Raw genomic sequence first — 27,945 nt, forward strand, 5'->3', positions numbered from 1 at the left:
TTCCGGTTCTGTGTCTCCCTCTCTCTCTGCCCCTCCCCCATTCATGCTCTGTCTCTCTCTGTCTCAAAAATAAATAAACGTTAAAAAAAAATTTTTTTTTAAAGAAATTAAAACTGAGGGGTGCCTGGTGGCTCATTCGGTTGAACATCCGACTCTTGGTTTCAGCTCAGGTCGTGATCTCATGGTTGTGACTTTGAGCCCACATCAGGCTCTGTGCTGACCACAAGGAGCCTGCTTGGGTTTCTCCCTCTCTCTCCCTCCCTCTCTGCCTCTCCCCTGCTCACTCTCTGTCTCTCTCTCAAAATAAAATAAATAAAATTGAAAAAATTAAAAAACAATTAAAACAGAATTATTGTGCACACTTATTTAATCCATTTTAAAGTGACAATAAACCCATTGCATGTAAACACTAATAACACAGATTTATGAAAAATAATTATATTTTCTAAAACAAATTTGGTGAGAAGAGTAACGTGTTTACATATTTATAAATCCCTATCTGAAAGAGGTTAGAGTGGAAGAGAGCCAAAGCATAAGAGACTCTTAAAAACTGAGAACAAACTGAGGGCTGATGGGGGTTGGGGGGGGGTGGGTGATGGGCACTGAGGAGGGCACCTTTTGGGATGAGCACTCGGTGTTGTATGGAAACCAATTTGACAATAAACTTCATATATTGAAAAAAAATAAAAATAAAAAAATAAAATAAAATAACTTTATAAAACACACACACACACACACACACACACACACAAAATCCCTATCTGGCTCCCTTGAAGCAAATATCTGCTACTGTATGGAATCTATTGCAATGTATTGTTTTGGTTGAAGTTTTAGGAGAACATTCTAGGTTTTATATAAATATGTGATTGGCAAAGGAAACTGAAACCTGGGAATTTCTTGAATAAGGGTTTGGGGGATGCTGTGTGTCCTCAATACACATTTTGAGAACTGCTGCCTTAAACCTCATAGCCTAAAAATAACTGCTGAAGTTCCAGCCATCATATCCACATTGAAGATATCATGATAGAGAAAAGGATGAAGGAAGGATTAGTACTCTCCCTTTAAGAGGAATCCCTGGAAGGCTCACAGCATTCCTGTCTATAGCTCTTTGGCCAAAACTTTCACATAGCAACATTAACTTCAAGAGAAAATGTTTTAGTAGGGCAACAATGTGCTTAGCTAAAAATGTCTAAAAAGGGGGGGAGAAAGGATACTGAGAAGCAATTAGTAGTCTCTGCCACAGGAAGCACGAGTTAAAAGCATTCCAATGACCCAAACACTTCATCTGCTGTTTCCATGGCTGCAGATCATCAAAACACCACAGATCCCTTAGGAGTCCCCTGTGAAGAAATTATTGTTTACTCTGCTAACTGATTGGTCTATGGTGTTCGAGTGCATTTTAAAGCGTCTACAGAGGAGCAGGGTGTGGGGGTCTCCTGCTGAGAAAAGCGAGCAAGCTTTGGGTTCTCTCAGAAGTACTGACAAGGACCATGTTGTGAGATGGTAATGACAACCTCAACCAGAGAGCGCATCGTGGTGAGATTTTATGGTAGCCGTACAGATAGTCCTCTGTTTGGGGAAGACTTCACGTAGCACTCGAAGAACAGCTGTCCAGGACAGAGTCTGTTGGGGGAAGAAAATCAAGTGTTTTGTCTCTAGCAAAGAATGACAACGTAGGAGTGTGTGAGTTAATGAGGAAGAGTTAAGACACTAGGCTAAAATACTTTCCCTGAATGCTTACTTTGTGCCTGTCGGGATTCTAAGCAATTTACACGTATAATTGACTTAATGTAATCTTCATAGCAACTCTGATAAGAAGTTGCCATTATTATCCTTGTTTTCCTGGTAAGGAAATTGAGGCACAGAGAAGCTGAGCCACTTGCCTAAGATCCCACCACCGACGAAAGTGGATTTGGCTCCATATTCTATGTCCTGAAACCACTGAACAATACTCCACATACATACTGAGGAACTTGGTGCTGTGGCTGATATTTAAGGAAGATCATTCGATGAGATATAAATTCATCAGAATACAATTTAGTGATAGGCTACATACTACCTGGAATGGGATGCTGTCATCTATTTTAAAATATATTTCAAGGGGCGCCTGGGTGGCTCAGTTGGTTGAGCGTCTGACTTCGGCTCAGGTCATGATCTCACAGTCTGTGAGTTCGAGCCCCACGTCGGGCTCTGTGCTGACAGCTCGGAGCCTGGAGCCTGCTTCGGATTCTGTGTCTCCCTCTCTCTCTGACCCTCCCCCGTTCATGCTCTGTCTCTCTCTGTCTCAAAAATAAATTAAAAAAAACATTAAAAAAATAAATAAAATATATGTCAATACTCCCTGTGTTTAAAAGGAAGTAGTAGGGATTGCTAACACATGTCCTTCAAATTTGTCAGAGTGGTATTTCTATAGAAGGACTATTAGTTCATCAAGGTAAGTCTCATGTACTCTCAACACTTTCATTCAATAATCCAAACCAAACACTGCATACCTGTGACTGCAGATGTCCCTTCCATCATTAACCCAATGGCAGGCATCTACAACTGGAGCCCCAGCTCCTAATAGGAAGTGGCACCTAAACAGGAAATAATCAGCCTTGTGGGACATATGTAAATAACCCATACCTTTTCAGCAGAGAGTGCAAATTGGTAGCCCGCAGGTGAAATCTTGCTTATGACATGCTTTCTTTGGTTCATAGAGTGTAATTTAAAAGGTGTGCTGTAGATTTTTTTTTAGCCAAAATCCAAAACCAAGATTTCATGTAAGAATCCAGATGAGAGCCTCTGCTTCTTTTAGATAGGCCATATTCTCTCCAGTTCAGCTTAGCCCCTGTCACTCCTGTCCTCCTACGTTTAACCTCTTCATGCATTTATGTTACCTGTCTGTCCCTGCGGGCATTTGAGTTCATAACTCTGTCTTTACAGATATTAAACTCCAAATCATGTTAAGTCCCATATTCCATTGTAGCAGAACCTGTTCTGAAATTACTTTACCTTCAATTTTCAGTTGAACTGATTATTTAGTCACAGCTTATGTACATGGTGGGTTCTGCAATCAACAGAGACATAGAAGTTATGTTCTAAATTGCCTGCTGGTAGGTAAATGATGAGCTGAAAAGCCAGGACAGGAAAAAAAAATCACAAAATATCGGGATAAATGTCAGGGGTTTAGTAATGCAGACCCTGGTACATCGTAGGTATTTAGAAACTTATTGAAGGTTTGATGATATATAGGCAGAGGTTTACTAAAGTGGCTGGAATTCCTGTTCTGTCTCGATGATTATTTCTGTTACTTCTGTGAATGTCACAGATGCCGTTCACCAAATATTTCTGGCTCTCTTACTTTGGGCACATGGTAGGATTGCACTGCCTGCCCACTTGATGTTGGGTGGGATCATGTGACTAGTTCTGTAGAATGAGTTGTGAGTGGAGGTGATATGTGTTGCTCTGGGCCAGATCATGTAATTATCAGAACAAGATCCTCTAGAGCAATCTTTCCTCTGACACGGTGACCAGTGCTTGAGATGGTGGCAGCTCCATTAGCCTGGGACTCTACAGCCGGTGGAGGTTTCTGCCAAGCTGTGATAAACATGTTGCATGAACAAGAAATAGAACTTTGTTATTATAACCCAGTTAGACTTCTGGGGTTGCTTTCTACTGCAGCATAACGTATCCTGTCCTGTCACTAAATGTTTATTAGCAAGTTCTAAAAGTGTGAATTCAGTGATGTGGAGCATCATCAATTCTGAAGCACTGGAAATGCTTCTTTAGACCATTTGTCTCCAGACTCACTGACTCTAGATCCCTTTTCTGAAGCCTCTTGTCACCCATGAACACTTCTCCCACCTTCTTAGCCTTATCTTTTGTAACTGAGCTTGTCAGTAACAGAGTGTTTCTTCTTCTTGCTTAGGGAAAGATTTCCACCAAGCATCAAGAGGCAGGGGGACCTCTGAAAGCAAATGTGCAGAATCTTCCCAGAGCTACATTTTGCAGAAGGCTGACATTCACGGCCCACAGAGGATAATAATTATGGTCTCACAGCACCACAGAACCTCGGCACAATCCCTACCAGAACCTGACTCCAGTCTGAAGTATAATCCATTTCTTATGGGGTTCTTTCTGTGTGTGTGTGTGTGTGTGTGTGTGTGTATTTTTAACATTGCAACTGTAATTGAATTTGTCTTCTAAACTAGGGATGCATTTTCTGTTGCTACTGTCAACATTTAAACAATCAATCTCTTTTAGGTTTATTTTTCAAAACACAGGAAATATCCCATAGTATCTACCCACTTGGAAGCATATGATCTCATTTGTCAGTAGAAATTACCTATCTGGATAGTAAAGGTTTTCATCAATCCTATTTTAGAGTTTTTTTTTTTTTTTTTTTTTTGGCCTAAAACAAGGCATGTTTGGAATGGTCGCTAGTGGTTTCAATATATTGTTGGAAAAATTAGTGTCTAATTAGTTCTTTATTCTGAACTTTTTCATACATTTGAAAGTACAGTAAAACCTTGGTTTGTGAGCATGATTTGTTCCAGAAACATGCTTGTAATCCAAAGCACTTGTATATCAAAGCAAATTTAAGAACCATTGGCTCTGTTGTGATCATGTGACACCTGGCATCGCGAACTACTCGTATCACAAGACGATTCTCATTTATCAAGTTAAAATTTATTAGAAATGTTTTCTAGTCTTGTGGAACACTCGCAGAACAAGTTACTTGCAATCCAGTATTTCAGGGGGTGCCTGGGTGGCTCAGACAGCTGAACATCCTACTTTGGCAAAGGTCATGATCTTGTGGTTTGTGGGTTCCAGCCCCGCATCAGGCTCTGTGCTGTTAGCATGGAGCCTGCTTCAGATCCTCTGTCCCTTGCTCTTCCTGCCCCTCCCCCACTCATGCTCTTTCTCTCTTTCTCTCTCTCTCTCTCAAAAGTAAAAATAAAAAACATTAAAAAATAAATAAAAGTATTCCAGTAAATCTAGCAAGTGCTCTTAAGTAGGCAGGCAGGACTATCCACTTGTAGGTTTCACCATCCATTTACTTAATCAACCAGGAATTTATTTAGCAGCTACTAGATTATGACTGACCCCCTCCCTGGATGGGACTGTGCCTTGTTCACCTTTATCTCTACTGACTAGCCTTGTGCCTGCAATTTAATGAGTACCCAATTACTATTTAAAATGCCATGTTAATGCATCCAGAGAAATAAAGAGGTCTTCACATTTTATGAACTAATACTCTAGTAGATTAAAGTCAATGCACCATCAACTATGGCAGTTATGAAAAAAATTATTTGAATATTAGAAGTGTGATGGAGAAGGGATGGAGAAGGGATGAGGGGTGGGTCCACAAATATTGCAGGAACTTGGAGTCCCTGGTTTTATTGAGTCTCCACTGACTAACAGTGTGACTGGAAAAGTTGTTCAACATTTCTGGGCAACTGTGTAACTGTTAAATAAAGGATTCATCAAGGTTTTCACAATTAGAGATTTTAAAAAATTATATTATTGCACTTGAAAGCATTCTTACAAATTTCAAACAATGCAGATAGAGCAACAGTTCTCCACTGCTGTATCTGCATCCCATAAATTTTGTTATGTTTGTTTTCATTGTTATTCATCTCAAAGTATTTTATAATCTCACTTGTGTGTGTGTGTTTTCTTTGACACATTTGTTACTGGGAATGTTTTGTTTCATTTCCACATATTTGTGAATTCCCAAAGTTTTTTCTGTTATTGAGTTTTAATCTCCTTCTATTGTGATTGGGAAATACATACTTTGAAATATTTCAATCCTTTTAAATTTATTGACACTCCTATGACCTAACGTACAGCTTGTCCAAGAGAATGTTCCATTTACACTTGAAAAGATTATGCATTCTGCCATTGTTGAGTGGAATTTCCTATAAGTGTCTGTTAAATCTAGAGCTATTTTTTTATAGAGCTATTCAAGTCTATTTCCTTATTAACCTTTGGCTAGTTGTTCTATTTATTATTGGAAGTGATATATTGAAGTTTCCCATTATTATTGTTGAATTGTCTATTTCTCCCTTCAATTCTGCCAGTCTTTGCTTCATGTATTTTGGGCACTCTGTTTTTCACCATGTATATATTTTTTATACTATATATATGTATAATATATGTAATATTTGTATATTATACAATATATGTATAGTGTTTATAATATGTAATACTTATACAAGGTGCACATATATATGGTATTATATATTTATTCACATATCTATCATGTATATATATTTTTTATCATATATATTGTTACATAAATGCTATATTTTCTTGATGGATTTACACTTTTATCATAAAATACCTTTCTTTTTCTTTAACAATAACTTTTGTCTTCAAGTATATTTTATCTGATGTTAGTACAGCCATTCCAGCTCCATTTTGATGTGGAATAAATATCTTTTTCCATTATTTTACTTTCAATCTATTTGTGTCCTTGAATCTAAAGTATGTCTTTTGTAGATAGTATATAGTTGAATCATGGTTTCTTTAATGTATTCTGCCAATAATTTCCTTTTGATTGGAATACTTATTCCATTTACATTTACTGTAATTACTAAGATGGTTTTATTGACTGAATCATGTCCCTCCAAAATTCATATGTTGAAGCCTAGATCCCCCATATGACTATGCTTGGATAAAGAACCTTAAAGGAGATAATTAAGGTTAAATGATGTCATAAGGGTGGGGCCCTTATCCAGTAGTACTGGTGTCCTTATAAGAAGAGAAAAAGACATCAGAGATCTCTCAGTCTTTCACAGAGAAAGGGCCATGTGAAGACACAGCAAGAAGGTGGCCATCTACAAGCCGGGAAAAAAGGCCTCACCAGAATCCAACTCTGCTGGCAATCTGATCTTGAACTTTTAGTTTCCAGAACTCAGAGAAAATAAATGTCTGTTGTTTAAACCATGTATACAATAGTATTTTCTTATGGTGACCTGAGAAAATTAATATAGGTAGGATTTATATCTACCATTTTGCTATTTGTTTTCTGTATATCTATGTTTTTTTTGTTCCTCTCTTACTACATTATTGACTTCTTTTGTATTAAATGATATTTTTAAGTGTATTATTTTAATTCTCCTGTCATTTCTTTTAGTATATATTTTTGGATTGTTTTCTTGGTGGTTGCCCTGGGGATTGTAATTAATATCTTAATTTTTAAAAATCTAGTTCAGATTAATACCAACTTAATTTTAGTAGTGTACAAAAACATTGTTGTTATATAACTTCTTTGTGCTGTTATTGTTATAAAAACGACATCTTTATACACTGTGTATCTATCAGCACAGATTTATAAGTATTGCTTTATGCAGTTGTCAATTAAATTAGACAGGAGGGAAAAAAGTGTTACAAATTAGAAAATACATTAATACTGTCTCAGTTTTTGTTTATTTGGGAATGTTTTAATTACTTCTTCAAAGGATAGTTTTGCAGGATGTAGATTTCTTGATTGACACCATTTTTCTTTTGGAACTTCAAATATATCACTACATTACTTTCTAGCTTCCACGGTATCGGATGAAAATTGGCTATTGATCTTATGGAGGATTTCTTGTATGTGATGAATTCCTACTCTCTTGTTGCTCTCATGATTTTTTCTTTGCCTTTGGCATTAGAGAGTTTGAGTATGATGTGAATCCTTTGAGTTTACACAACTTGGAGTTTATCATAAATTCTTAAATATGTAGTTAATGTTTCTTATTAAATGTAAGCAGTTTTCAGGCATTATTATTCAAATATCTTTCTGCTACTTTCTCTCTTCTCCTTTTGGAACTCCTATCATGCATGTGGTAGTATGTTTGATGATTTCCCACATGTGTCTGAGACTCTGTTCTTTAAAAAAATATTTTATCTTTCTACTGCTTTATTCCTTGGACTAGATAATCTCAATTAATGTATTATCAAGGTCACTGATTTTTTTCCTGCCTACCCAGGTCTGCTGTTGAACCCCTCTCATGAATCTTTTATTTCAGTTATTGTCGTTTTCAATTCCAGAATTCTTTTTTGGTTCCTTTTTCATATTTTTTTTTTCTATACTTATATTCTCTATTTGGTGAGATATCATTCTCACAATTCCCTTTAGGTCTTTAAACATGGCTTCGTTTAGGTTTTTTGGATATATTTAAAAGAGATGATACAAAGTCTTTGGTAATTCTAAAGTCTATGCTTACTCAAGGACAGATTCTATTGTTTTTCCCTTTCCATGTATGGGCTACAGTTTTTTTGTTTCTTTGTATGTTTCATATTTTTTGTTGAAAACTAGACAGCTTAAATAATATAATATGCCAATTCTGAAAATCAGATTCTCTTACCTCACTCCCCAGATTTGTTATTATTATTCTTTGTTGTTGTATTTGTTGTTTGTTTAGTGACATTTATGAACTAATTATGTAGGGTCTGTATTCTTTGTCATGTGTGGTCACTGAAGTCTCTGCTTGGATAGCTTTGTAGTCATAAGTAATTAAACAGAGATTTCATTATCCAAAAGTGAGAGTTTAGGGCTTCAGGTCTTTTCTGATCATGTGAATAGTTCTGACATACTGATAGTCCTGTGCATAACTTGTATACATAATCACTGAAATTAAACAATTTGTATATTGTGGTTTATATATGCATATCTATTTTATTCTTACTAGAAAAGTGAGAACATTGTGCAAAATTCAGCTGTTTTTATGTCAGTTTTTGATACACACACATTCTATAAGTACTCTCTACCTTTAATTTACTGATGAGTAAGGAATGACTGTAAGGAAAAGGAATTACAGGTTGCCCTGTTTTCCTTTGCTGTACATCATCATTTTCAGCTTAGGTGGTTGGTTAAGGCAGGGCAGTAACCTAAGTAAGAAAGGGCATGATAGAGCTCCTAAGTTACTGATTTTTCTTAGAATGCCATTACTTTCTTTCTGTATTTGAAGCAAGTTCTGACTTAAATGGAAAGCAGCACAGCCTCTCAGGGCAGTCAGTGCCCCCATTTACTCAGGGATGTAACATACTTACTTTGTATATGCTTTGAGTCTCACTGAGCTTCCATGCATCATGAATCCACCAAAATTCTTTCCTTGTGGGGTGCCATGAATGTTGTGTGCAAAAAGGGACAATAAGACTATGAACATGCATATTGCACATACCTCCTGGACTCATCACATGCCCCATTGTCCCATTGGACTTCACTTACAAAACACAAATTCAAGGATAAAGTTATTAAGGATTTCAAGATGGCTATAACAGAGCATAAAACCAAGCATGGGGTCCTGTGTGACTACATTGGCCTCATACCCACTGGGCTGGCCCTGTAGAGGAGACACCTCTAAATACCTACCTAGCTAGCCTTCCTTTCTTCTTTATGGAAAAGAAAAATAGGTTTTTTGGTTTTTGGGGTTTGTTGTTTTGTTTTGTTTTGCTTCACTTTTGGTGTCATTGTGCTCAGCTAAGGACCTGTATATCATGGCCTCCCTTGAAGCTAGAGAGATGGTGACAGAGTTCTGACAATGAGACAGAAATAGAAGCCTACTTCGACTTATGGAAAAGTCCTTATTTCAAGACACATCCATTATTCCTTGTTTCTTCTTTTTGTTCTTGCTGAAAATAGGAACATGAGATTAGAGGATGGGCAGCCAGTTGCCCATGAGGCAACCAGCACAGTGGTAACAGCACGTGATAAGGAGGCTGGAATGGAAAGCTGAAGGGAACGTAGATCTCCCAAGGCTCTACTTGCTATGTGAGGAAATAAATCTCTGATTAAGCCACTATTTTTCAGGTGTCTGTTACTTGCTGCAACATGCAATAATAACTTATACCCATTAATTTTAAATACCACATTTATCATGTACTAAATTCCTACAGATACATGATTCTTTTTCTATACTCTGTTTTAAAAATGTTTGTTTATTTACTTATTTTTGAGAGAGAGAGAGAGAGAGAGAGAACACACGCACAGTGCGGGAGGGGCACAGAGGGAGAGGGAAACACAGAATCTGAAGCAAGCTCCAGACTCTGAGCTGTCAGCACAGACCCCGATGCAGGGCCAAACCCACGAATCAAGCCAAGTCCAACACCTAACTGACTGAGCCACCCAGGCACCCCTCTTTCTATACTCTTACGCTATCTCACTGATTTAAAAAATACATTTCTATGCTAAAAACCACACTCTAAATAGTTATAGACTTATAGTATGTTTTGCAATCTGTTAAAGTAATGCCTCTTGTCTTCATTGTTGTTTTTTTAAAAAAGGTCATAGTTAATTTTGTCCATATTTACATGTATTTTAAAATAAGCTTCTCAAATAAGTTTAAATAATGAAAAAATAAAACAAACTTATCAAGTTTTGTGAAAGCTCAGTGGAATTTTGATTGAAATTACATGGAATTTATGGATTCATTTGGGAATAATGAAATCTTTAAAATTTTCAGCATTTCCATCTAGGAACAAAGCCTAATTCTCTATTTATTTAGCTCTTTCTTATATCCTTCAGTAGAGCTTTAGTTTTACTTACATAGGTCTTGGACATTCTCATTCGATTTATTGCTAGGTTTTATACCTTTGGTTCCTGTTGTGAATGGGATTTTCTCCACTGTATTTTCAAATTGGTTTTTGCCAATTTATAATAAAGTTATTGGGTTTTTAAATTAATCTTGATTTTGCATTCAGCCAGCTGGTAAATTATTCCCCATAGGTAACTTCTAGATCCCATTTCAGCTCTAAACATGCTGGAATTTAGGTGTTAGGTGGAACTTCTTAATTGGAAGAAGTTGTATCTGGTCCAGGTCAATGAAAGACCTTCATGGAAGGAGTGAGATTTCATTTTCTCCATTATTTAAAGGTGTCTAATTCCTCTGGGGGGAATGTCTCCAAGTCTGTTTATATTTTGTGACAGGCTATTTAGGATTCCTGCAGGCTCCTCTATATTTCTTTATTGTTTAATCCTTATCTGCACAATTGTCTTCAAAGGTGATATAATATGATAGGCTGAGTGAGGACTGCAACACAAAATCCGAAAGCATCTCTAGCATTGCTCACAGTATTCTTAATGGTAGTCGAGATCCCCTTTCATTCCCAAATCCAAGGATCTGATACCTGGATTCAGATTCCCTTTACTAGGAAATATATTGAAAGGCCACAACCAAGTTTCTTATTCAACATTTTAGGTTTTTGGCTTACTAGATTAAAACCGAACTTACAATAGTTTTGGAAAGAATGGCTGTCAGCGAAAAAGATCTTCTCTCCCTCCACAGCCCTCACTCATATCTCCGAGTTCTGAAGCAATGTGTCTTCTATTGATAGTGTTCAAAAATATTTAGCACTCAACCTCCAATGCCTCGTTTTTGATCACGGGAATACACATGTGTTAAAGGGCCAGTGTTTAAACTTGGACTTGCCATGACAGCTGCATTGCATGTCATGAATGTATCTTCACATCTGGAACATTTTAGACCCTTGCAATGTGAATCCGCAGTGGGGGAGAAGCAGGGAAAGATAGGAAGCCTCATTTTCAAAATAGACAAACCTCTGAAATTTCTCCTAAAAACCTTTGAAAATATCTCTCAGGGTAGTGATTAGAGAGTCAAGAAGCTTGCATAAAAACCTGGCTCTACTACTTACTATCTATGCCACTTCCATAATTCATTCTCAACCTTCTGAAGGCTAGTTTTCCTCTCACAGGAATGTTGCAAGGGTAAAATGAGATGAGGCTGACACCAGAACTATGTAAACTATAAAGTGCCATGCAGAAGTGAGTTGTTAGTAATTTCAGAATGTTGAGCACCTCTCATCTTTCTTTGCCTGCTATAACATGCTTAGGGATGTGTTGCCCAAAAGGGAGAAGAACCCCCAAAGAGCCCCAATACATGAGAAAATCATATTTAAGTATGCTGAAAACCTTCACAAAATATATAATTAAAGTAAAACTCATGACTTCATAATAAAATATTAATGAAAATGCTCAAAAAACAAGTCATAAAATATAAATGCAAAGTAGTTAGCATTGTTTTGATGTTTGAAATCTAGAAAGCAAAAAATGGTGACAGCTTGATTGAATAAGATGCACAGAGAATTACTTCATTTTTACCAAGCTCCAATATCTTTCTCTAGAACTGGACAGCACACATTGCTTTGGTCGGTTAGGTTCGGCTTTTTGATTGTGTGTAGGAGGTCCTGGTTTTCAGATTATTGTCATCATCATCATCGTCATCATTGCATTAACTTTCTATTTGCTGCTGTACCAAATTACCAAATTGCCAAAAATTTAGTGGGTAAAAACAACACAGATTTATTATTTTATAGTTATGGAGGTCAGAAGTCCAAAATGAGTCAGCAAGGCTGTGTTTCTCCTGGAGGTTCTAGGAAAGAATCTGTCCTTGCCTTTTCTAGCTTCTACAGGCTGTTAGCATTCCTTGGTCAATGACCTTGCATGTCTTTGACCTCTGCTTCCATCATCACATCACCTTCTCTGACTCTGACCCTCCTGTCTCCCCTTTATATGGGTCCTTGTGATTACACTGGCTCACCTGGATAGTCCTGGATGCCTTCCCCCATCTCAAGTTCCTTAATCATCTCAGTACAGTCTTTTTTGCCATGTAAGGTAATATCATTGCAGGTTCCTGTGAAGGAGGACATCTTTCAGGAAGAGGCATTATTCAGTCCATCATAATTACCAATGATTAACACTTATTGAACATTTTTTGTGTATGCCAAGAACTGTTTTAAAAACCTCAAATAGGGGCGCCAGGGTGGCTTGGTTGGTTAAGTGTCTGACTCTTGATTTTGGCTCAGCTAATGATCTCACAGTTTGTGAGATCGAGCCCTGTGTTGGGCTCTGTGCTGACAGTGTGGAACCTGCTTGAGATTCTCTCTTTCCCTCTCTCTCTCTGCCCCTCCCCCATTTGTACTCTCTCTCTCAAAATAAATAAATAAACATTAAAAAAAGAAAAACCTCAAATATACTAAATCATCAAAACCTTTAAGGTCATGCCACTGAGGCACAGAGAGGTTAGGTAACCTATCCAAAGTCACTGACTTCGCCAGCAAACACTTAAGATGTAAACAGGTGGCCTGCTAGACTTAGGGTAGTCAGAAGATCTTAGATATAGTTTTTGATGAGGCAAAAGCTTTGTAACAATAATGGTAATATTTTAGAATGTTAAAATTGTGGTTTACAATTTCTAAAGCACATTCCCAGCAGTTTTCCATGAAACTTTCTCATAATCCTGTAGCTCAGAATAATTTTCTCCTCCACTAAATCCTCTTCTTCTTAGATTTATTTACGTAGCAAGGATTCATAGTGTACCTTCCACTGGAATTTGTGTACCTGTGTGTTTGTTCCGTTTCAACTGTGAGATCCTTAAATAAAGGTAGAAACAAGAACCGCCACCCAGTTAAAAAAAAAAAACTTAATATAGTGACTTGAATACTGAAAGTATTCAATAAATATGCGTTCACCTGGATGGTAGACATGAGGCAGAGTATTATTTGGAGGTACTATGGAACTTACAGAACAGATGTGGTAGACTGTTCCTTTGATGACTCCCATGAACTGTGTCTTCCAAGATTCATGCCTTTGTGTAGTCCCCTCTCAGTTGACTCTGGATGGAGTCTACAACTACCTTAACCAATTGAATATTATGGAAGTGATACTGTGCCAGTTCTGGGACCAGCTCTTGCTTGGCCTGGAATTTTCTACTTTCTCCTGCTTAGAGCTCTCCCTCCTGGTATGTTCTTTTTGGAAACCAACTACCAATCTGTGAGGCAGCCATGTGGAGAGGCCTAACTGGAAGAAGGCTAAGTCATTGACCAACAGCCCTGGTTGAGTTTCAATAGAGTCTCCAAGTGACAGCAACCATCACAGTTCACTTGGTGCCACCACAAGGAATTGCCCAAACAACATACAGAATTGTGGGAGAATGAATTGTTTTTGAGCATCTAGGCTTTGAGATGGTTTGCTATATATCAATATATCATTGAAATACAGGAGAGTCAATTTCTGCAGCACAGAGACACCATGTTCTCTCTTCTTCCTGTTGAAGAACTGTCATTGGGATCATAGATTCTGGGTCAAGGAGGCAGAGACTCTGAGACTCTACCTACAGACCATTGAATGAGTCTCCTGAAGGTTGGAGCAGTCTCCTTCAGGTCAAAGACTACAAAATAAAGGGTGGATGTAGCCCTCAGAGTTTGGGGATGTGAATTGTTGGAGGAGGGATTGCTGGAACCTCATGTTCGTTTGAACTCCTCAGGACCTGAGTCTCAATGTCCTCTGTCTTTTTCCTTTGAGGACTTAGTGACTGATATATGCTTTCTTTTCCCCTTTTCTATTGATGTCACCTTCTCTTTCTGGGTAGATGGTTTTGTTTCTTGTTTTATAGTCTTTTGGCTTCTTTGTTGACTTCATCTCCTTGATCCAAGCCTTTTTTTTTTCCTCTCAGGTTTTAGTTCTCCATCATGAGCAAAACCAAGAAATACAGAATAAAATGGATTTGATCCCTGAAGCCAAGTGACCTCAACTGCCTAGAGAGTTGTTTCTGTGAGACTCCTGTGTCTGAGCTTGGAGGCTTTGCAAAAGGTCTGTGGTCTAGATTTGCAATAGGAACATGCAGTAGTCACAAGAAGGAGAATCAGAGTAATCATGGGGCTTGAAGAAATGTGGCTCAGGAGGGCCTTCAGAGTGGAGAAGGCACCCTTCCCATTTCATAATTCTTCCTGTCTCACACCTTCTCCCTGCCCTCTTTCTAAGGCCTTGTACAAGAAGACAAAGACATTGACCTGTGGGCATTTGGTCCAGCATGAGCTTCTTGTGCTAGTGCTTGCTTGGGGAGGGGGTGAGATGAGTGAGGGTGAATGGGAGCCTGAGAGTTATGAGGCATGAGTGACAGGAATAGTCCTGGTGACAAGGGAGAGGGAGAATGCAGCCAGAAATCCTCTGCCCTCCTCCTGGTACTTTCATCTACCACCTGCCAGCATAAAATAAACCCCATTCTCTACTGACGCTGGGGTAACAGGAGGAATGGGGTGAGGTAATGTAAACAGTCGTCTAAACCAGCTACTGCAGGAAGGGAAAAAGGAGTCTGGGAAGATCACTGAAATTACTGTACCCTGAGAAAGAACCCAGTCCCTTCCCCTATAGCCTTGCTCAGAACCTATGATTATTGTGTTTTTGTAGAACAAGGGATAGTTGTTTACGTAAAGCATGTATACATAGCTTGACAAGAGGTTGGTTAGATTTATTTACTTAGCAAGTCTTTATTAGTGCCTGTTATCTGCCAACTCTTGTTCTAAGCACTTTCCAAATATTAACTCACTGAATTCTTGTAACAGTTCTGTGACAGAGATACTCAGAATACAATACTATTTTTATTTCCATTTTGCAGATGAGGAAACTGAGGCTCAGAGGGTTTAAGGGCCTTATCCAGGATAGAGTTGCCAGACTCAGCAAATAAAAATACAGGACACCCAGTTAATTTTGAACTTCAGAGTAACAAATGATAATCTTGTCGTGTAAGTCTGTCCCATATATTACGCTCTCATATTTTTTGCTAAAAACCCAAATCTTGCATATGATATATGGGACATGCTTACACTACAAAAATTACCTATTAGACATTCACATTCGATTTGGCATCCTGTATTTTACCTGGCAATCTGAACTCCAAGAATAGTAAGCAGCAAGCAGTGGTAGTAAGTCGTGGACTAGGACTTGAACCCAGAAGGTGTGTGGCTTGCTAGTCCAGGCTGGCAAGTACCTGACAAGGTAGGCCCTCCAATGAAGACTGGAGTGCTAATGTGCCAAGACAAGACACTAATCAAGCCATGTTTTCTCGTTGTAGGCCATCTGAGAAAGAGTAAAGGACCTTGTCTCTTTATTCCTCTTAGAAATGTGGCCCGGGTGGGATTTGTACCCCGTGGCTTACACTTCCCTCAATCCGGGAGAGAATTGAGAAGCTTTCATTCCTCCATGTGCAGGCCCCTGATGCCCCAGGGCTGGATTTCCCAAAGTTGAGGGGACTGAATCCAAAGGCAGGAGGCTGGGCTGTTCCAGGCCCCAAGGGGGTGAGGGGCTTGCACCAGGGTAGGAGGCTCTTGAATAGGGTTGGCTGCATGTTGTTTGTGGAGAGGCTGGATACATGGCCACACTTGGGAATCTTGGCCAAGAGCCTGACATCCCAACACCGGCACAGAGGACGCAGGGCACGTGCCTCTGGGTGGATTGGTGAGGGCTCTCCGGATTCCCGGCAAGCCCGGGAAGCACTGTTGAGACCCCACCCCAATTTTTCTGAAGTGTCAAAACCAGAGAATTTGAGAATGACTCCAAAAGGAGGAAAGGGGTGGCTCTCCCTTCCACATCATGTGGTGGAAAAATCCCACCCAATATGGTTAAAATGAATACATTTAATGAGCAGTTATGGTGTTCCTGGTACCTGCATGAATTTCAAATCATTTGATGCTCTTATGCTCGCACTTGAAAACAGAGATCTATCTCAACCGAAAGTTCAGGCTCTTAGCCACCCCCTCATACTACCTCTCCCAATTCAATTAAAGTTGCATCAGATTTAACAGTCTAATTTCCTGATGCTGCAGGGTGATGTTCAAGAACAAGGATTAGGAAGGTTTTCCTCCTTAGGCTTCACGGAGGAAAATCATACACAAACATTAAGTGCTGCTTGATTAAAGAAATTATATTTCAAATAGAGTTGTTATTTTTTTTTCAGGATTAAATACTCTCCTTTTTAAAATCCTGGGTTTAAATTTTTAAACCAAGGCACCCACTTTGGTAGAGCTTTAGATGACGAGCATGGGCTTCTCTCCTCAACACAAAGTCTCGTGTGATGTGACCCTAGTCTTGGCCACGCATCTCTGCATCCAGACCGCTCTGTACAGTCATGCCTGAGTCACTGCTTCTTGACAGCCAGAGCTCTGAGGACCTCGTGAAAGGCCCTGTGGGAACCAGAAATTCAGTACACTCAAAGGAGTTGAAGATGTTTACAACGTGAATCAGCAATTAATAGCACCTTTCCCCCCCTAAAAAGTCACATCTTTCATACAAGCACTACTAATTATGCTGTTTAGTTTTGTTTTTCTAAGGCGAATGACAAGAAAAATGTATAACCAAGGGACTGGTTGGCAGAAGTGAAGAAATATGAGACAACTAGAACAGAGAACAAAAAATAATGAGAAAAATGATTAAAAGAATGGAATTGTGTGGCTTGCTCTACTGGTAATGAGGCTGAACTAAATGAAGAAGTTGCATGTATTTATGGAACCTGCAGGAGAGAGGGAGGAAGTAACTTTCTCCCGATCTCTAACTGGATTATGTTTTCAACCTGGGTGGATAATATAAAAGCAGCATGAGAAATCTGTTCTGGAGGTGCCCCAGCTGTGGCCCTCTATGAGGAGCTAGCTACATAGATCACTTCCCCTTAGATTCTATTCTGCCTGGACTTAACAGGAAATTCACGGCCATTCACACCCAGTTCCATCTTTCCACACTAACATACACAGTGTCTCCTCCACTCCACCCTCAAGCCTGCTGAACAAGAATCTCCCTTCCACCCTATATGAACTTCCTGTGGCTGTGTAACAACCCCAAACCAGGTGGCTTAAAAACAACAGAAATGGATTCGCTCGCTATTCTGGGGGCCAGAAGTCTGAAATCAGTATGTCGGCAGGACCAAACTGCCTCTAAAGAGTCTAAGGGAGAATCTTCTCTTGCTTCTTCTGGCTTCTGGTGTCTCCAGGTGTTCCTTGACTTGTAGCTGCAGAACTCCAATCTTTGTCTCTGTTCTCACATAGCCTTTTCTTCCCCCTCTGCCTTTCTCTTGCAGGGATGCTTGTCATAGGATTTGGGGCCCATCTGGATAATCCAGGATGATCTTCTCTTGAGATCCTTGACTTAATTACATCTTCAAGGACCCTTTTGGAAGCAAAGTCCCACCCAGATGTTTTGGGTGGATACATCCTTTGGTAGGTGCAGAAGGCACCACTGCAACCTTTTCCCTAAATCCAAGGATTTCTTACTCCCTAGGTAAGAGACTAATCAATCAAAAAAGAATCCATTTATATACCAGCAAGGCATTCCTTGCCTCTTCAATTTTCTTATGAGCCCAAACTGTCTAAGATCATCATTCTCTTATAGACTTCTTCTCAAATCTCATAGTCTATTTGGCTTTAGGGTTCTATCTATTCAGCTCTATTTATTCCTTCTGTAGTTTTTCTTTTATTTGTTTTACTATGCAGGTCGGTTTGGATCTCCAAACCAATGGTGGTACATGCTCTTTGCCTGAGACAGTCCAGGATTAAGCCTGCTCATCCATCCCTGTGTCCTTTCTGGTTGGTACCTTCTCTGATGCTCAAGATCCTGGTTTTGATCATACCTCCAGCTGGAACACTTTCCTTTTTGGAGGGAGGACTTGAGAAACAATTGACATAAAGGATTCTGTTTAGTGAGTGATGAGTGGTGAGAAGGGAGAGGTCTTTGCCTCAACCTGCAACTTTGGAGGCTAAAACAGGAGTGGGGAGGTTCTGAAGAAGAGAGCTGGCACACACAGGAGGCCACAGCATAGATTATGACCAGACTTCTGTTCCACTGACTAAGGGCCTCCGTTTCCCTATCTGAAATAGTCTAAGAGCAACTAGCTTCTGAAGTTTCAGTCTCTGATCCAATCGTACTATTTGCTTTGGTGAAACATGGTCTCCACAAGTTTGTAAGCAAAACACTCCCCAGAATGATTTGGTGACAATTTAAGAAACTTTCTCCACACACACCCCTCTTCTACCCAAGGAACCAAGGGATTCTATCATTCAGGAGATGTGCAAATAGAACTATGGGTTTATCTTCACCTCTTTCTATTTCTCAACACTCAAAACATAGGGACATGTTTAAAGAACTCAGCATATTGTTCTTTATTTGGAGGGAATGTGCCTGACACAGTCCAATAAATCACCAAAGGGAGTATGAAATGGCACAGCCACTTTTGAAAACAGTGTAGTAGTTTCTTAAAAGGTTAAATATATGCTTCCCCTGTGATCCAGTGGTTTCCCTCTTAGAGAAATAAGATGATATGTTCATAGTAAGAGTTATACAGGAATATTGATAGCAGTGTTACTAAGAATAGCCCCAAACTGGACAAATCCCAAGTGTTCATCGATAAGAGAATGGAATTGTGATATAATCATGTAAAGAAAAACTAATCACAACTTAAAAAAAATTACTGGTTAAATCAATCAATACCCAAGTCCCGTAGATTCTACTTCCAAAATGTATCTGCTCCCTTTCTCCCATTATCTTCCTATCTCCCATTATGCTGGCCTAAGCTGCTACAATCATTCCTCCCTCTGACGATTGCAACAGTCTTCACCTGGCTTCTCCCCTTACCCTCTTTCTTCCTCAAAACCATTCCCCCCACAGAGCCAGAGTGAACTCCCAAAAACCTGAATCTGATCTTAGCATCCATTTATTATGACCCTTCAGGGGCCACCTTCTCCCTTTGGGATAAAATCTAAACTCGCTGTAGTCTACCAAGCCCTTCAGACTCTGCCCCCGGCCTGATGCTCTTTCAGGGGCTGTGCCCTTATTCACTGTGCTACAGCCATCTTCCCATCCCCCCTCCCTCCCGGCCTTGCCTCCAGTGTGTCAAACTCTTTGAGGCACTGGGGCCTGGCCGAGGTGGTTCTGGGTGCTGCACCTCACTCCCCATCTTCTCCTGATCAATGTACTCCTCCTGTCTCCTCCAGAAGACACGAAACTGAGGTAGGTCCACTCTCAGCCTGCTTTAGATTAGGACTCTGTTAGCTTTCTGCTGGCTCTCTGTGCTTTCCCTTCATGGCATCCTCAACAATGATCATGAAGCGGCATTTAGAATGGTTATTTGCCCTTTTTTTTTTTCCTTTTGTATTATTTTCCTATTGCTAGTGTACAAATCACCGCAAGTGTAATGGTTTAAAACAAAACAAATTTCTTATCTTACAGTTCTGGAGATTGGAAACCTGACCTGGGTTCCACTGGCCCCAAATCAAGGTGTCAGCAGAGTCATGCCTCTCTGGAGGCTTCAGGGATGAATCTGTCTTCTTGCCTTTTACAGCTGCTGAAGGTCAACTACATTTCTTGGTTTATGGACCCTCCTTCTATCTGCTGGTGGTGTAGCATCTTCTCTCTGCTTCCACCTCTGGTTGGCTATCACATCTCTCTGATTCTGGTCCTCTTGCCTCCCTCTTATAAGGACCCTGGAGATTACACTGGGCTTATCTAGATTATCCAGACTAATCTTTCTATCACAAAAAACCTTACCTTAATCACATCTGCAAAGTGCCTTTTACTGTGCAAGGTAACATTTATAAATTCCAGGGATTAGGATATGGACATTTTTGGGAGTGGGGGAAGGTATTCCTCAGCTTATCACATTTGTCTTGTCTCTAAATTTTAAGCTTCACTAAAGATAAGAACCATGTCTGTCTTGTCCACTATGAACTCGGATTGTCTACCTGAAGTCTTGCACATTTCAGGTGCTAAATAATTCATTTTTGTGTAAAGTAAGCATATTGGAGCCACTTGAATGTAAATGGCTTAGATTTTATAATATTTATTTATTAATTTCATTTCCAAGTTTAAGACTGGAACATCTTTTGTTACTCTCTAGCCACTCAGGAAAGAGGGCCCATTGCACTTGGATTTCCTAATTTCAAGCCAACATTGTTCTAAAAAACCACCTGGGGGGCACCCGGGTGGCTGAGCCAGTTAAATATCCAATTCTTGATTTCGGTGTAGGTCATGATCTCACGGTTCAATGAGATCAAACTCCACATAGGGCTCTGAGCTGCCAGCATGAAGCCTGCTTGGGATTCTCTATCTCCCTCTCTTTCTGCCCTTCCCTCTCCTTCTCTCTCAAAATAAATAAATAAACTTAAAAAAAAATAAAACACCCGAACTTTGACTCCATCACTCACTATTTTTGTTCATAGAATTTTCCTGCATTAAATTCTTTTTGCCTAATCATCTAACAGGACCAAACTCCCTTGAACTCCTCCTACTCTAAAAGGGTTCTCACCTACCTTATGAACACAATTCACATGAATCAGCATGCATCCTCCAGCTCGACAGGCTTCTAAGAGATTTATGCTCCTGCAGTATTTCTCCAAGCCAGATTTCTTCAAACTCTGTTCCCAATCTCCATACACCATTTCACTGGCAACTTCACAAGCGGAAAATCTGATATCAGTATTCAGAGAACCAAATGATACCATAAAAAATGTAGAATAATTACAGCTTAATTATACTAGTGTTGTTTTAGCCCCTATCTTTTTGAGAATCTCCCAGCTCAGGAGATGAAAAGAAGAGATGGCACAAGGGTGTGTGTGTGTGTGTGTGTTTAAGCTGGGAACATACTATAAATGCACATTAAACCATTTCAAAATAGAAACTTTCTTAGATAAAGTGAAAGAAGTGAATTCTTCTAATCTACTAAAATAAATATAAAGAAAATTGAGTCAGCCAAACCAATTCCTTGATATCATGTGGTCAAGAAAGGAAAAATTGGTTATCTGAATCTTTAAATTTTTACCACTGTTTTAATCCTATGTAGACACAGTCTGAATGTGAAAGCATTACCCATCTGATAAAATAATTCAGCAAAGAGATTTAGGACGCTGCAAACTTAATTCTGCTCATGAACATCTTGTCTCACCTGGTATTTTAAACCCTTGTCTTGGCTTGCTTCACAGGGACCTTATGAAAGTCCCCTCCCCCCATAAATACAGTGGAGCAATCCAATCGTTAAGCCCATTGTCTCCACCTAGGCTTGCCTGGATATCCAGCATGATGCCTGGACATATGAGGCTATGGAGCATTATTCATTTCTCACAGAGAGGCCAAGTGAGTGGGGATTAGCCTCAACAATGAGTACTGCTATTTGCTATTTAGCCAGGAGCAAGGTTCTCATCCAACACAATGCTTGTGCACGTTCAGCTCATCGCTTGTCTGTGCAGATCCCCACATGCAGAGAGGACTTTTACAACCCAGAGTGACAACCATGTGTCCTGTGGCTCTGTTCCCACCAGGGAAGGCCATAGGAAGGCCACTGCTCAGCTCTCTGCATTTTATGTTCTCCACTGCTGAGAGTGATGCAATGATATGGCAAAGGACTTGTGTTTTCTTGGTCTATATACAGATAACTTATACTGGTTATTAAGGAATTTTCATTAATAAAGAAGGATTTTGACTTAACCTCATGTGGACACACAAAAGTATCCAGGCATTATGACAAGAACTTGACTGAAAAAAAAAATCTCTTCAAGAAAAGAGAAATATGGCCAAGAGTCCTATACAACCAGTCTTCTATTGGGGGATATTCAGGCTCATGTTTCTGAACATAAGTAGGAAGTTTGAAGAACAGACAAATTTTATAAAGGGAAAGAGGATTTTCCATTACAGGTGTTACAAATATTATAGCATTTCTGACTCCAGGTCTTGTAAAGCCATTGCCTGTCTTCAGTCTTTGTGTAGTTCGGGTCCCCTCTGTGGGTGGGGATGGAGGATGGTGAACTTTTTTGATTCACAGGAAGCTAGTGATACAAAATACAAATACAAAAAGTTTGCATAAAATCCACCCACCATTTTGAGCCAAAATATTTATTGTAGCAACAGAGGCTGACAAAGTAATGGGCACTTTGGATTTAGCCCTTTGTGCACCTCCTTTATGCACAGTGGTGATGATCACCACTGTATGAGGAAGCCTCCATGTGGGAAATTCTCCCCAACAACCTCACTCTTGAGACTAGGACAAAAAGCAACCCTTCTATTCTATACCTGCTTTACTTTCCTAGCACTGCTGTGATAATTACTACAAACTTAGTAGTTTAAAAAAACACAAATGTATCACCTTATAGTTCTGAAATTCAGAAGTCCAAACTGGGTCTCACTGGACTAAAATTAAGGTTTTGGTAGAGTTCTATTCTTTCTGGAGACTCTAGGGGAACTTCTGTTCTCTTACCTTTTTCAACGTCTAGAAGTTGCCTTTAAGCCTTGACTCATGGCCCCTTCCAGAAATCCCATCACTCTGACTACTGCTTCCATTGTCATATTTCCTTCTCTGAGTCTCCAGTCTTCTGCTTTCTATTATAAGGGCCCTGGTGATTATACTGGACCCACCCAGGGAACCCAGCGTCATCACTCCTTCTCAAGATCCTTAGCTTAGTCACATTTACAGAGTCCCCTTTTGCCACATAAGGTAATATATTCACAGTTGCAATGATTAAGACTTGGACATCTCCAGAAGCCATTATTATGCCCAACACAATGTTCTTTTCCATTTTCCAACCAAAAGCTTTTGGCCATTTTTATACTTAATTCTTTCTTGACTCATCTCAACCAACCACCTGACCTTTTTTTTTTTTTACACCAAAGTGCATTTGTAACTTCCTACTTATTTATAAGATTGAGAACTTCTTGGAAGAGGAGATACTGTATTTTACTTTATTGTACTCTTCACAGACCTTAGCAGTGTCTTGTATAAAACATGTGCTCAGAACATTTTGTATTTTTTTTTAAAAAAAGGAGAAGATATTTGCTATAGAGAGCTAGATTTTGAAGCTCAGTGTGGAGGAGAGACAGGTGAGGCTGAAAACATAATTTCACTGCAAACATGGCAGAGGGATTGGGTTCCAGGGTAATTCAATGTGTGAAAGGACAGGCTTTTCAACAGGTGTGGTGGAACAACTGGATATTCACAGGAAAATCTAATCCTTGAACTTTACCTCGTACCATACACAAAAATTAACTTAAAGACTATAACATTTTTAGAGAAAATGCAGGAGAAAATTTTCATAGCCTTGAGAGAGGCAAAATTTTGTCTTAGATGACACAAAAGAACTAATAAGGAAAGAAAAAAGTCAATAAAATGGACTTATTCAAAATTAAAAACTGCCCATCAAAAGACCTCATTGAGTAGTGGTGCAAAATTAGACTTAGATGGGATTTCTGCTTCCAGGCAGGTCTAAATAACAGGGACCAGATTTACCTTCCTTCCTGAAAAACTAAGCAAAATACCACCTTGGTGCAAAGGTTATCAAGACTCTGGTCATTAAGCAGTGAAAGACACTGAGCCCTAAGAGACAGAAAACAAATGCAGTGAGACCTACACTTGCCCTAGTTTGCTGCAGGGAGAGTTTCTGGTCAATGTGCAGAGAGGGGGATCCTAGGCAGAATACAGTGGTCCCATGGGATAAGAGAGAAAAAGGAGTCTGTGTGGTTAGAGTCTGCAGGGCAGAGAATCAGAGATCCATAGAGAGTCCTGCTGGAGTCTTCAACTGAGTACTGATCAGTCCATGTGCGTAAGGACACTGTCTAGGTCCATGGAAAGAACTCTCTGAAAAGATTAGAGAGATGGTACCAAGAATTCACACAAAGCCAAGAATAATTCCTGTTCCTCCCAAGCAGAGTGGAAAACCTCATAATTCATGGGACATTGGGTAGAGTCCTCAAGTCCTAAGAAAGTTTCACTTTAATATTGAGACAAAGGTAACCCCTGAATAAAGATTGCTCTAGTTGTACATAACAAAGCTTAAAAGCAAGTTCTGAAAGGGATGAAGTGTTTTGCAAGTAATTCAACTGCATCTCAGAGGTTCAAGAATGCTTACAGGAACACAAAAATACCCAGCATCCAAAAGGTAAAATTTACAACATCAGACATCCGTTCAGAAATGAACAGAATTAATATTCCCAATTAGCATTTGGAAGCAGGGAAGTATGACCCATAATGAGGGCAAAATCAATCAGTTGAAACCAATGTAAGAATTATACAGATGTTAAAATTAGTAGACAAGACATTAAAAGAGTTATTATAACAGTATTCCATAAGTTCAAGAGGCTGGAGGAAAGATTGCACATGAAGACTAGAGAAATAGAAGACATAAAAAAGATCCAAATTGAGCTTCTAAAGATGAAAACTATAATATTTGAGATAAAAAATACATCAGCTTAAACATTGGAGAAAAAAAGATTAATGAAATTGAAGACATAGGAATAGAAGCCATGCAAAGTGAAATTTGCAAAGAATTTTTAAAAATTTGAAAACTAAAATGAGCAGAGCATCAGTGAGACAACTTTAAACATCAAATATACATGTAATTGGAGTCTCCAGAGCAAGGGAGGGATTATTTCTAATTCTAATCTATTTTGAATAAAGCTGCTATGAATATTCATGTATTATGTGGACATATACTTTTTTAGGGGTACAGACTCAGGAGAGAAATTGCTGGGTCCTAGGGATCATATATCTTTAACTTTTTAAAGAAAGTGTCGAACAAATTTTCAAATAGTTTTCCCTTTTTACTTTCCAGCAATTGTTCCAGCAATGTATTAAAATCCTACCTTCTTCACATCCTCGCCAATATTTTGTGTTATCACTCTTTTTATTTAAAGTTTATTTATTTTGAGAGAGAGAGAGAGAGAGCATGGGAGGGGCAGAGAGAGAATCCCAAGAAGGCTTTACGCTGTTAACACATAGCCTGACGTGGGGCTCAAATCCATGAACCGTGAGATCATGACCTGAGCAGAAACCAAGAGTCAGATCCTTAACTGACTGAACCACCCAAGCACCTTAAAATGAAGGCACTCTTCTTAATCTTAGCTATATTAGTGGCTTTGTAGTGGTATCTCATTGTGGTTTTAGTTTGTAATTTTCCTGATGCCTAATATTATTGACCATCTTTTCATAGGCTTCTTGGCCATACATATGTATTTATTTATAAAATATCTCTTAAAATATTTTGCTTATTATTTCACTGGGTTATTTCTCTACTTATTATTGTGTCAGTATCAATTACTTTGCATTTTCTATAATTTTTTATACATGACATCATATAGTATTTCCTTTTTTTCCCTGGCTTCTTTCAATAGTGTACTTATTTTCAGATATAGCCACACAGTTTATGTAACACTTCTCTTTTTATTGCTGAGTACTAGTCCATTATATAAGTATGCACAAGTTATGTATTTTGTATTTATCCACATGATGATGAGCATTTGAGTAGTTTCCAGGTGTTGGATATTAAAAATAAAGCCTTGGGGCACCTGGATGGCTCAGTGAGTTGAGCATCTGACTCTTGGTTTCTGCTCAGGTCATGATCTCACGGTTTCATGAGTTTGAGCCCTGTGTTGGGCTCCATGCTGTGTGAAACCTGTCTCCCTCTCTTTCTCTGCCTCTCCCCCATTCACACTATCTCTGTCTCTCTCAAAATAAACAAACTTAAAAAAATTAAACTTTAATAAATATTTGTATAACAATCTTTGCATATATATATGATTTCATTTTTCTTTTGTCTAAAATCAAGAACTTCAGCATCCACCTTATGATGTAGAAAAAGAAGAGCAAATGAAATGGATAATAAGCAAATAGAAAGAAATAATAAAGATTAAAGATCAGGGTAGAAATCAAGGAAATAGAAAAAAAAACAATGGATAAAAATTAATGAAAACAAAATCCATTATTAGAGAAGATAATCAAATAGATAAACTTCTGGCAGACTGATCAGGGAAAGGAGATACTGAAAGATCATGTATATTTACATACATACATACACACACATACATATGTGTGTATGTATATATACTATTATATATATATATACATACATGTATATACATATATATATACTATTACATATATATGACATATAATTTCATCAAAATGAAGAATGTCTACTCTTGAAAAACTAGACAAAGGGAATGAAAAGAGAAGACTCAGGAGACTAGGAGAAAATATTTGCAAATTATATATCAGATAAAAGACTGTATCCAGAATGTATAAAGAAATCTCAAAACTTGATGATAACAATAATTTTTAAAAAAAAGGTAAAACACAGGAAAAAACTTAAACAGTTTCTTTACCAAAGAAAATTAATGGATGGCAAATAAGAACATGAAAAGATGCTGAACATTATTACTCATGAGAAAGATGCAGATCAAAACCATAGCAAGACCTAATTATATGCCTCTTATTTATTGCTATTTTTAAGTTTATTTACTTTGAGAGGGGGAAGAGGGGTAGAGAGGGGGGGAGAGAGAGAATACCAAGTAGGATTTGTGCTGTCAGCACAGACCATGATATGGGACTCGAACCCACAAACCATGAGATCATGACCTGAGCTGAAATCAAGAGCAGGACACTTAACTTACTGAGCCACCCAGGTGCCCCAAATTACATGCCTTTTAGACTATCCAAAGTTAAAAATATTTCTATTGGTGAGGATGTGGGGGGACATGTAGTCAAGTCATACTTGACTGGTAGGGATGTAATATGGTACAACCACTTTGGAAAACAGCTTGAGATTTACTCAAAAATCGAAACGCACATCTACTAAATGACCCAACCGTCCTACTCATAAATATTGACCAAATACAACTTAAAATCTGTAGATCTGAATAACCCAACCAGTGGAGGGAACGTCAAGTTTGTGGTTTGGTTTCCTCCCCAAGAAAGTGTTATTCAGATGTCTAATGAAGACAAAATGGTATCATCACTATCTACATCTATGTGAGTTTTCCTGTTGCTCTCTAGACAGCCAATAGCAGTCTCAAGGTTGGAATATTATTTCATGTCTTTCTAAAGTCATAATATTTTTTGAAGAGCATCCTTCACTTATTCAACATTTATTAAACACCTACTTTTATTCTTATCAGTACATTTTTTTACTTCCTTGCCTATGGAAAGACCTTAAATAAACCTGTAAACAAAGTAATTCTCATTAACTTGATCATGTCTATTTATTTATGTATTTATTTATTCATTATTTTTAACGTTTGTTTATTTATTTATTTTGAGAGACAGACAGCTTGAGTTGGGAAGGGGCAGAGTGAGGGGGAGAGAGAAAATCCCAAGCAGGCTCTGCACTGTCAGCACAGACCCCAGTGCAGGACTCAAACCCACAAAACCATGAGAT

General features: G+C 38.7%; 1 long non-coding RNA gene across 1 annotated transcript; it reads left to right on the plus strand.

Moving 5' to 3' along the window:
• The first annotated feature begins 1,226 nt into the window (after positions 1-1,226).
• On the plus strand, positions 1,227-14,507 carry LOC125911767 (uncharacterized). Its single transcript, XR_007454441.1, has 2 exons — positions 1,227-1,536; positions 14,445-14,507. It is a non-coding gene; the product is annotated as an uncharacterized LOC125911767 (long non-coding RNA).
• Positions 14,508-27,945: the final 13,438 nt, after the last annotated feature.

Source organism: Panthera uncia, assembly GCF_023721935.1.
Source record: "Panthera uncia isolate 11264 chromosome C1 unlocalized genomic scaffold, Puncia_PCG_1.0 HiC_scaffold_3, whole genome shotgun sequence".
Classification (NCBI taxonomy): Eukaryota; Metazoa; Chordata; class Mammalia; order Carnivora; family Felidae; genus Panthera; species Panthera uncia.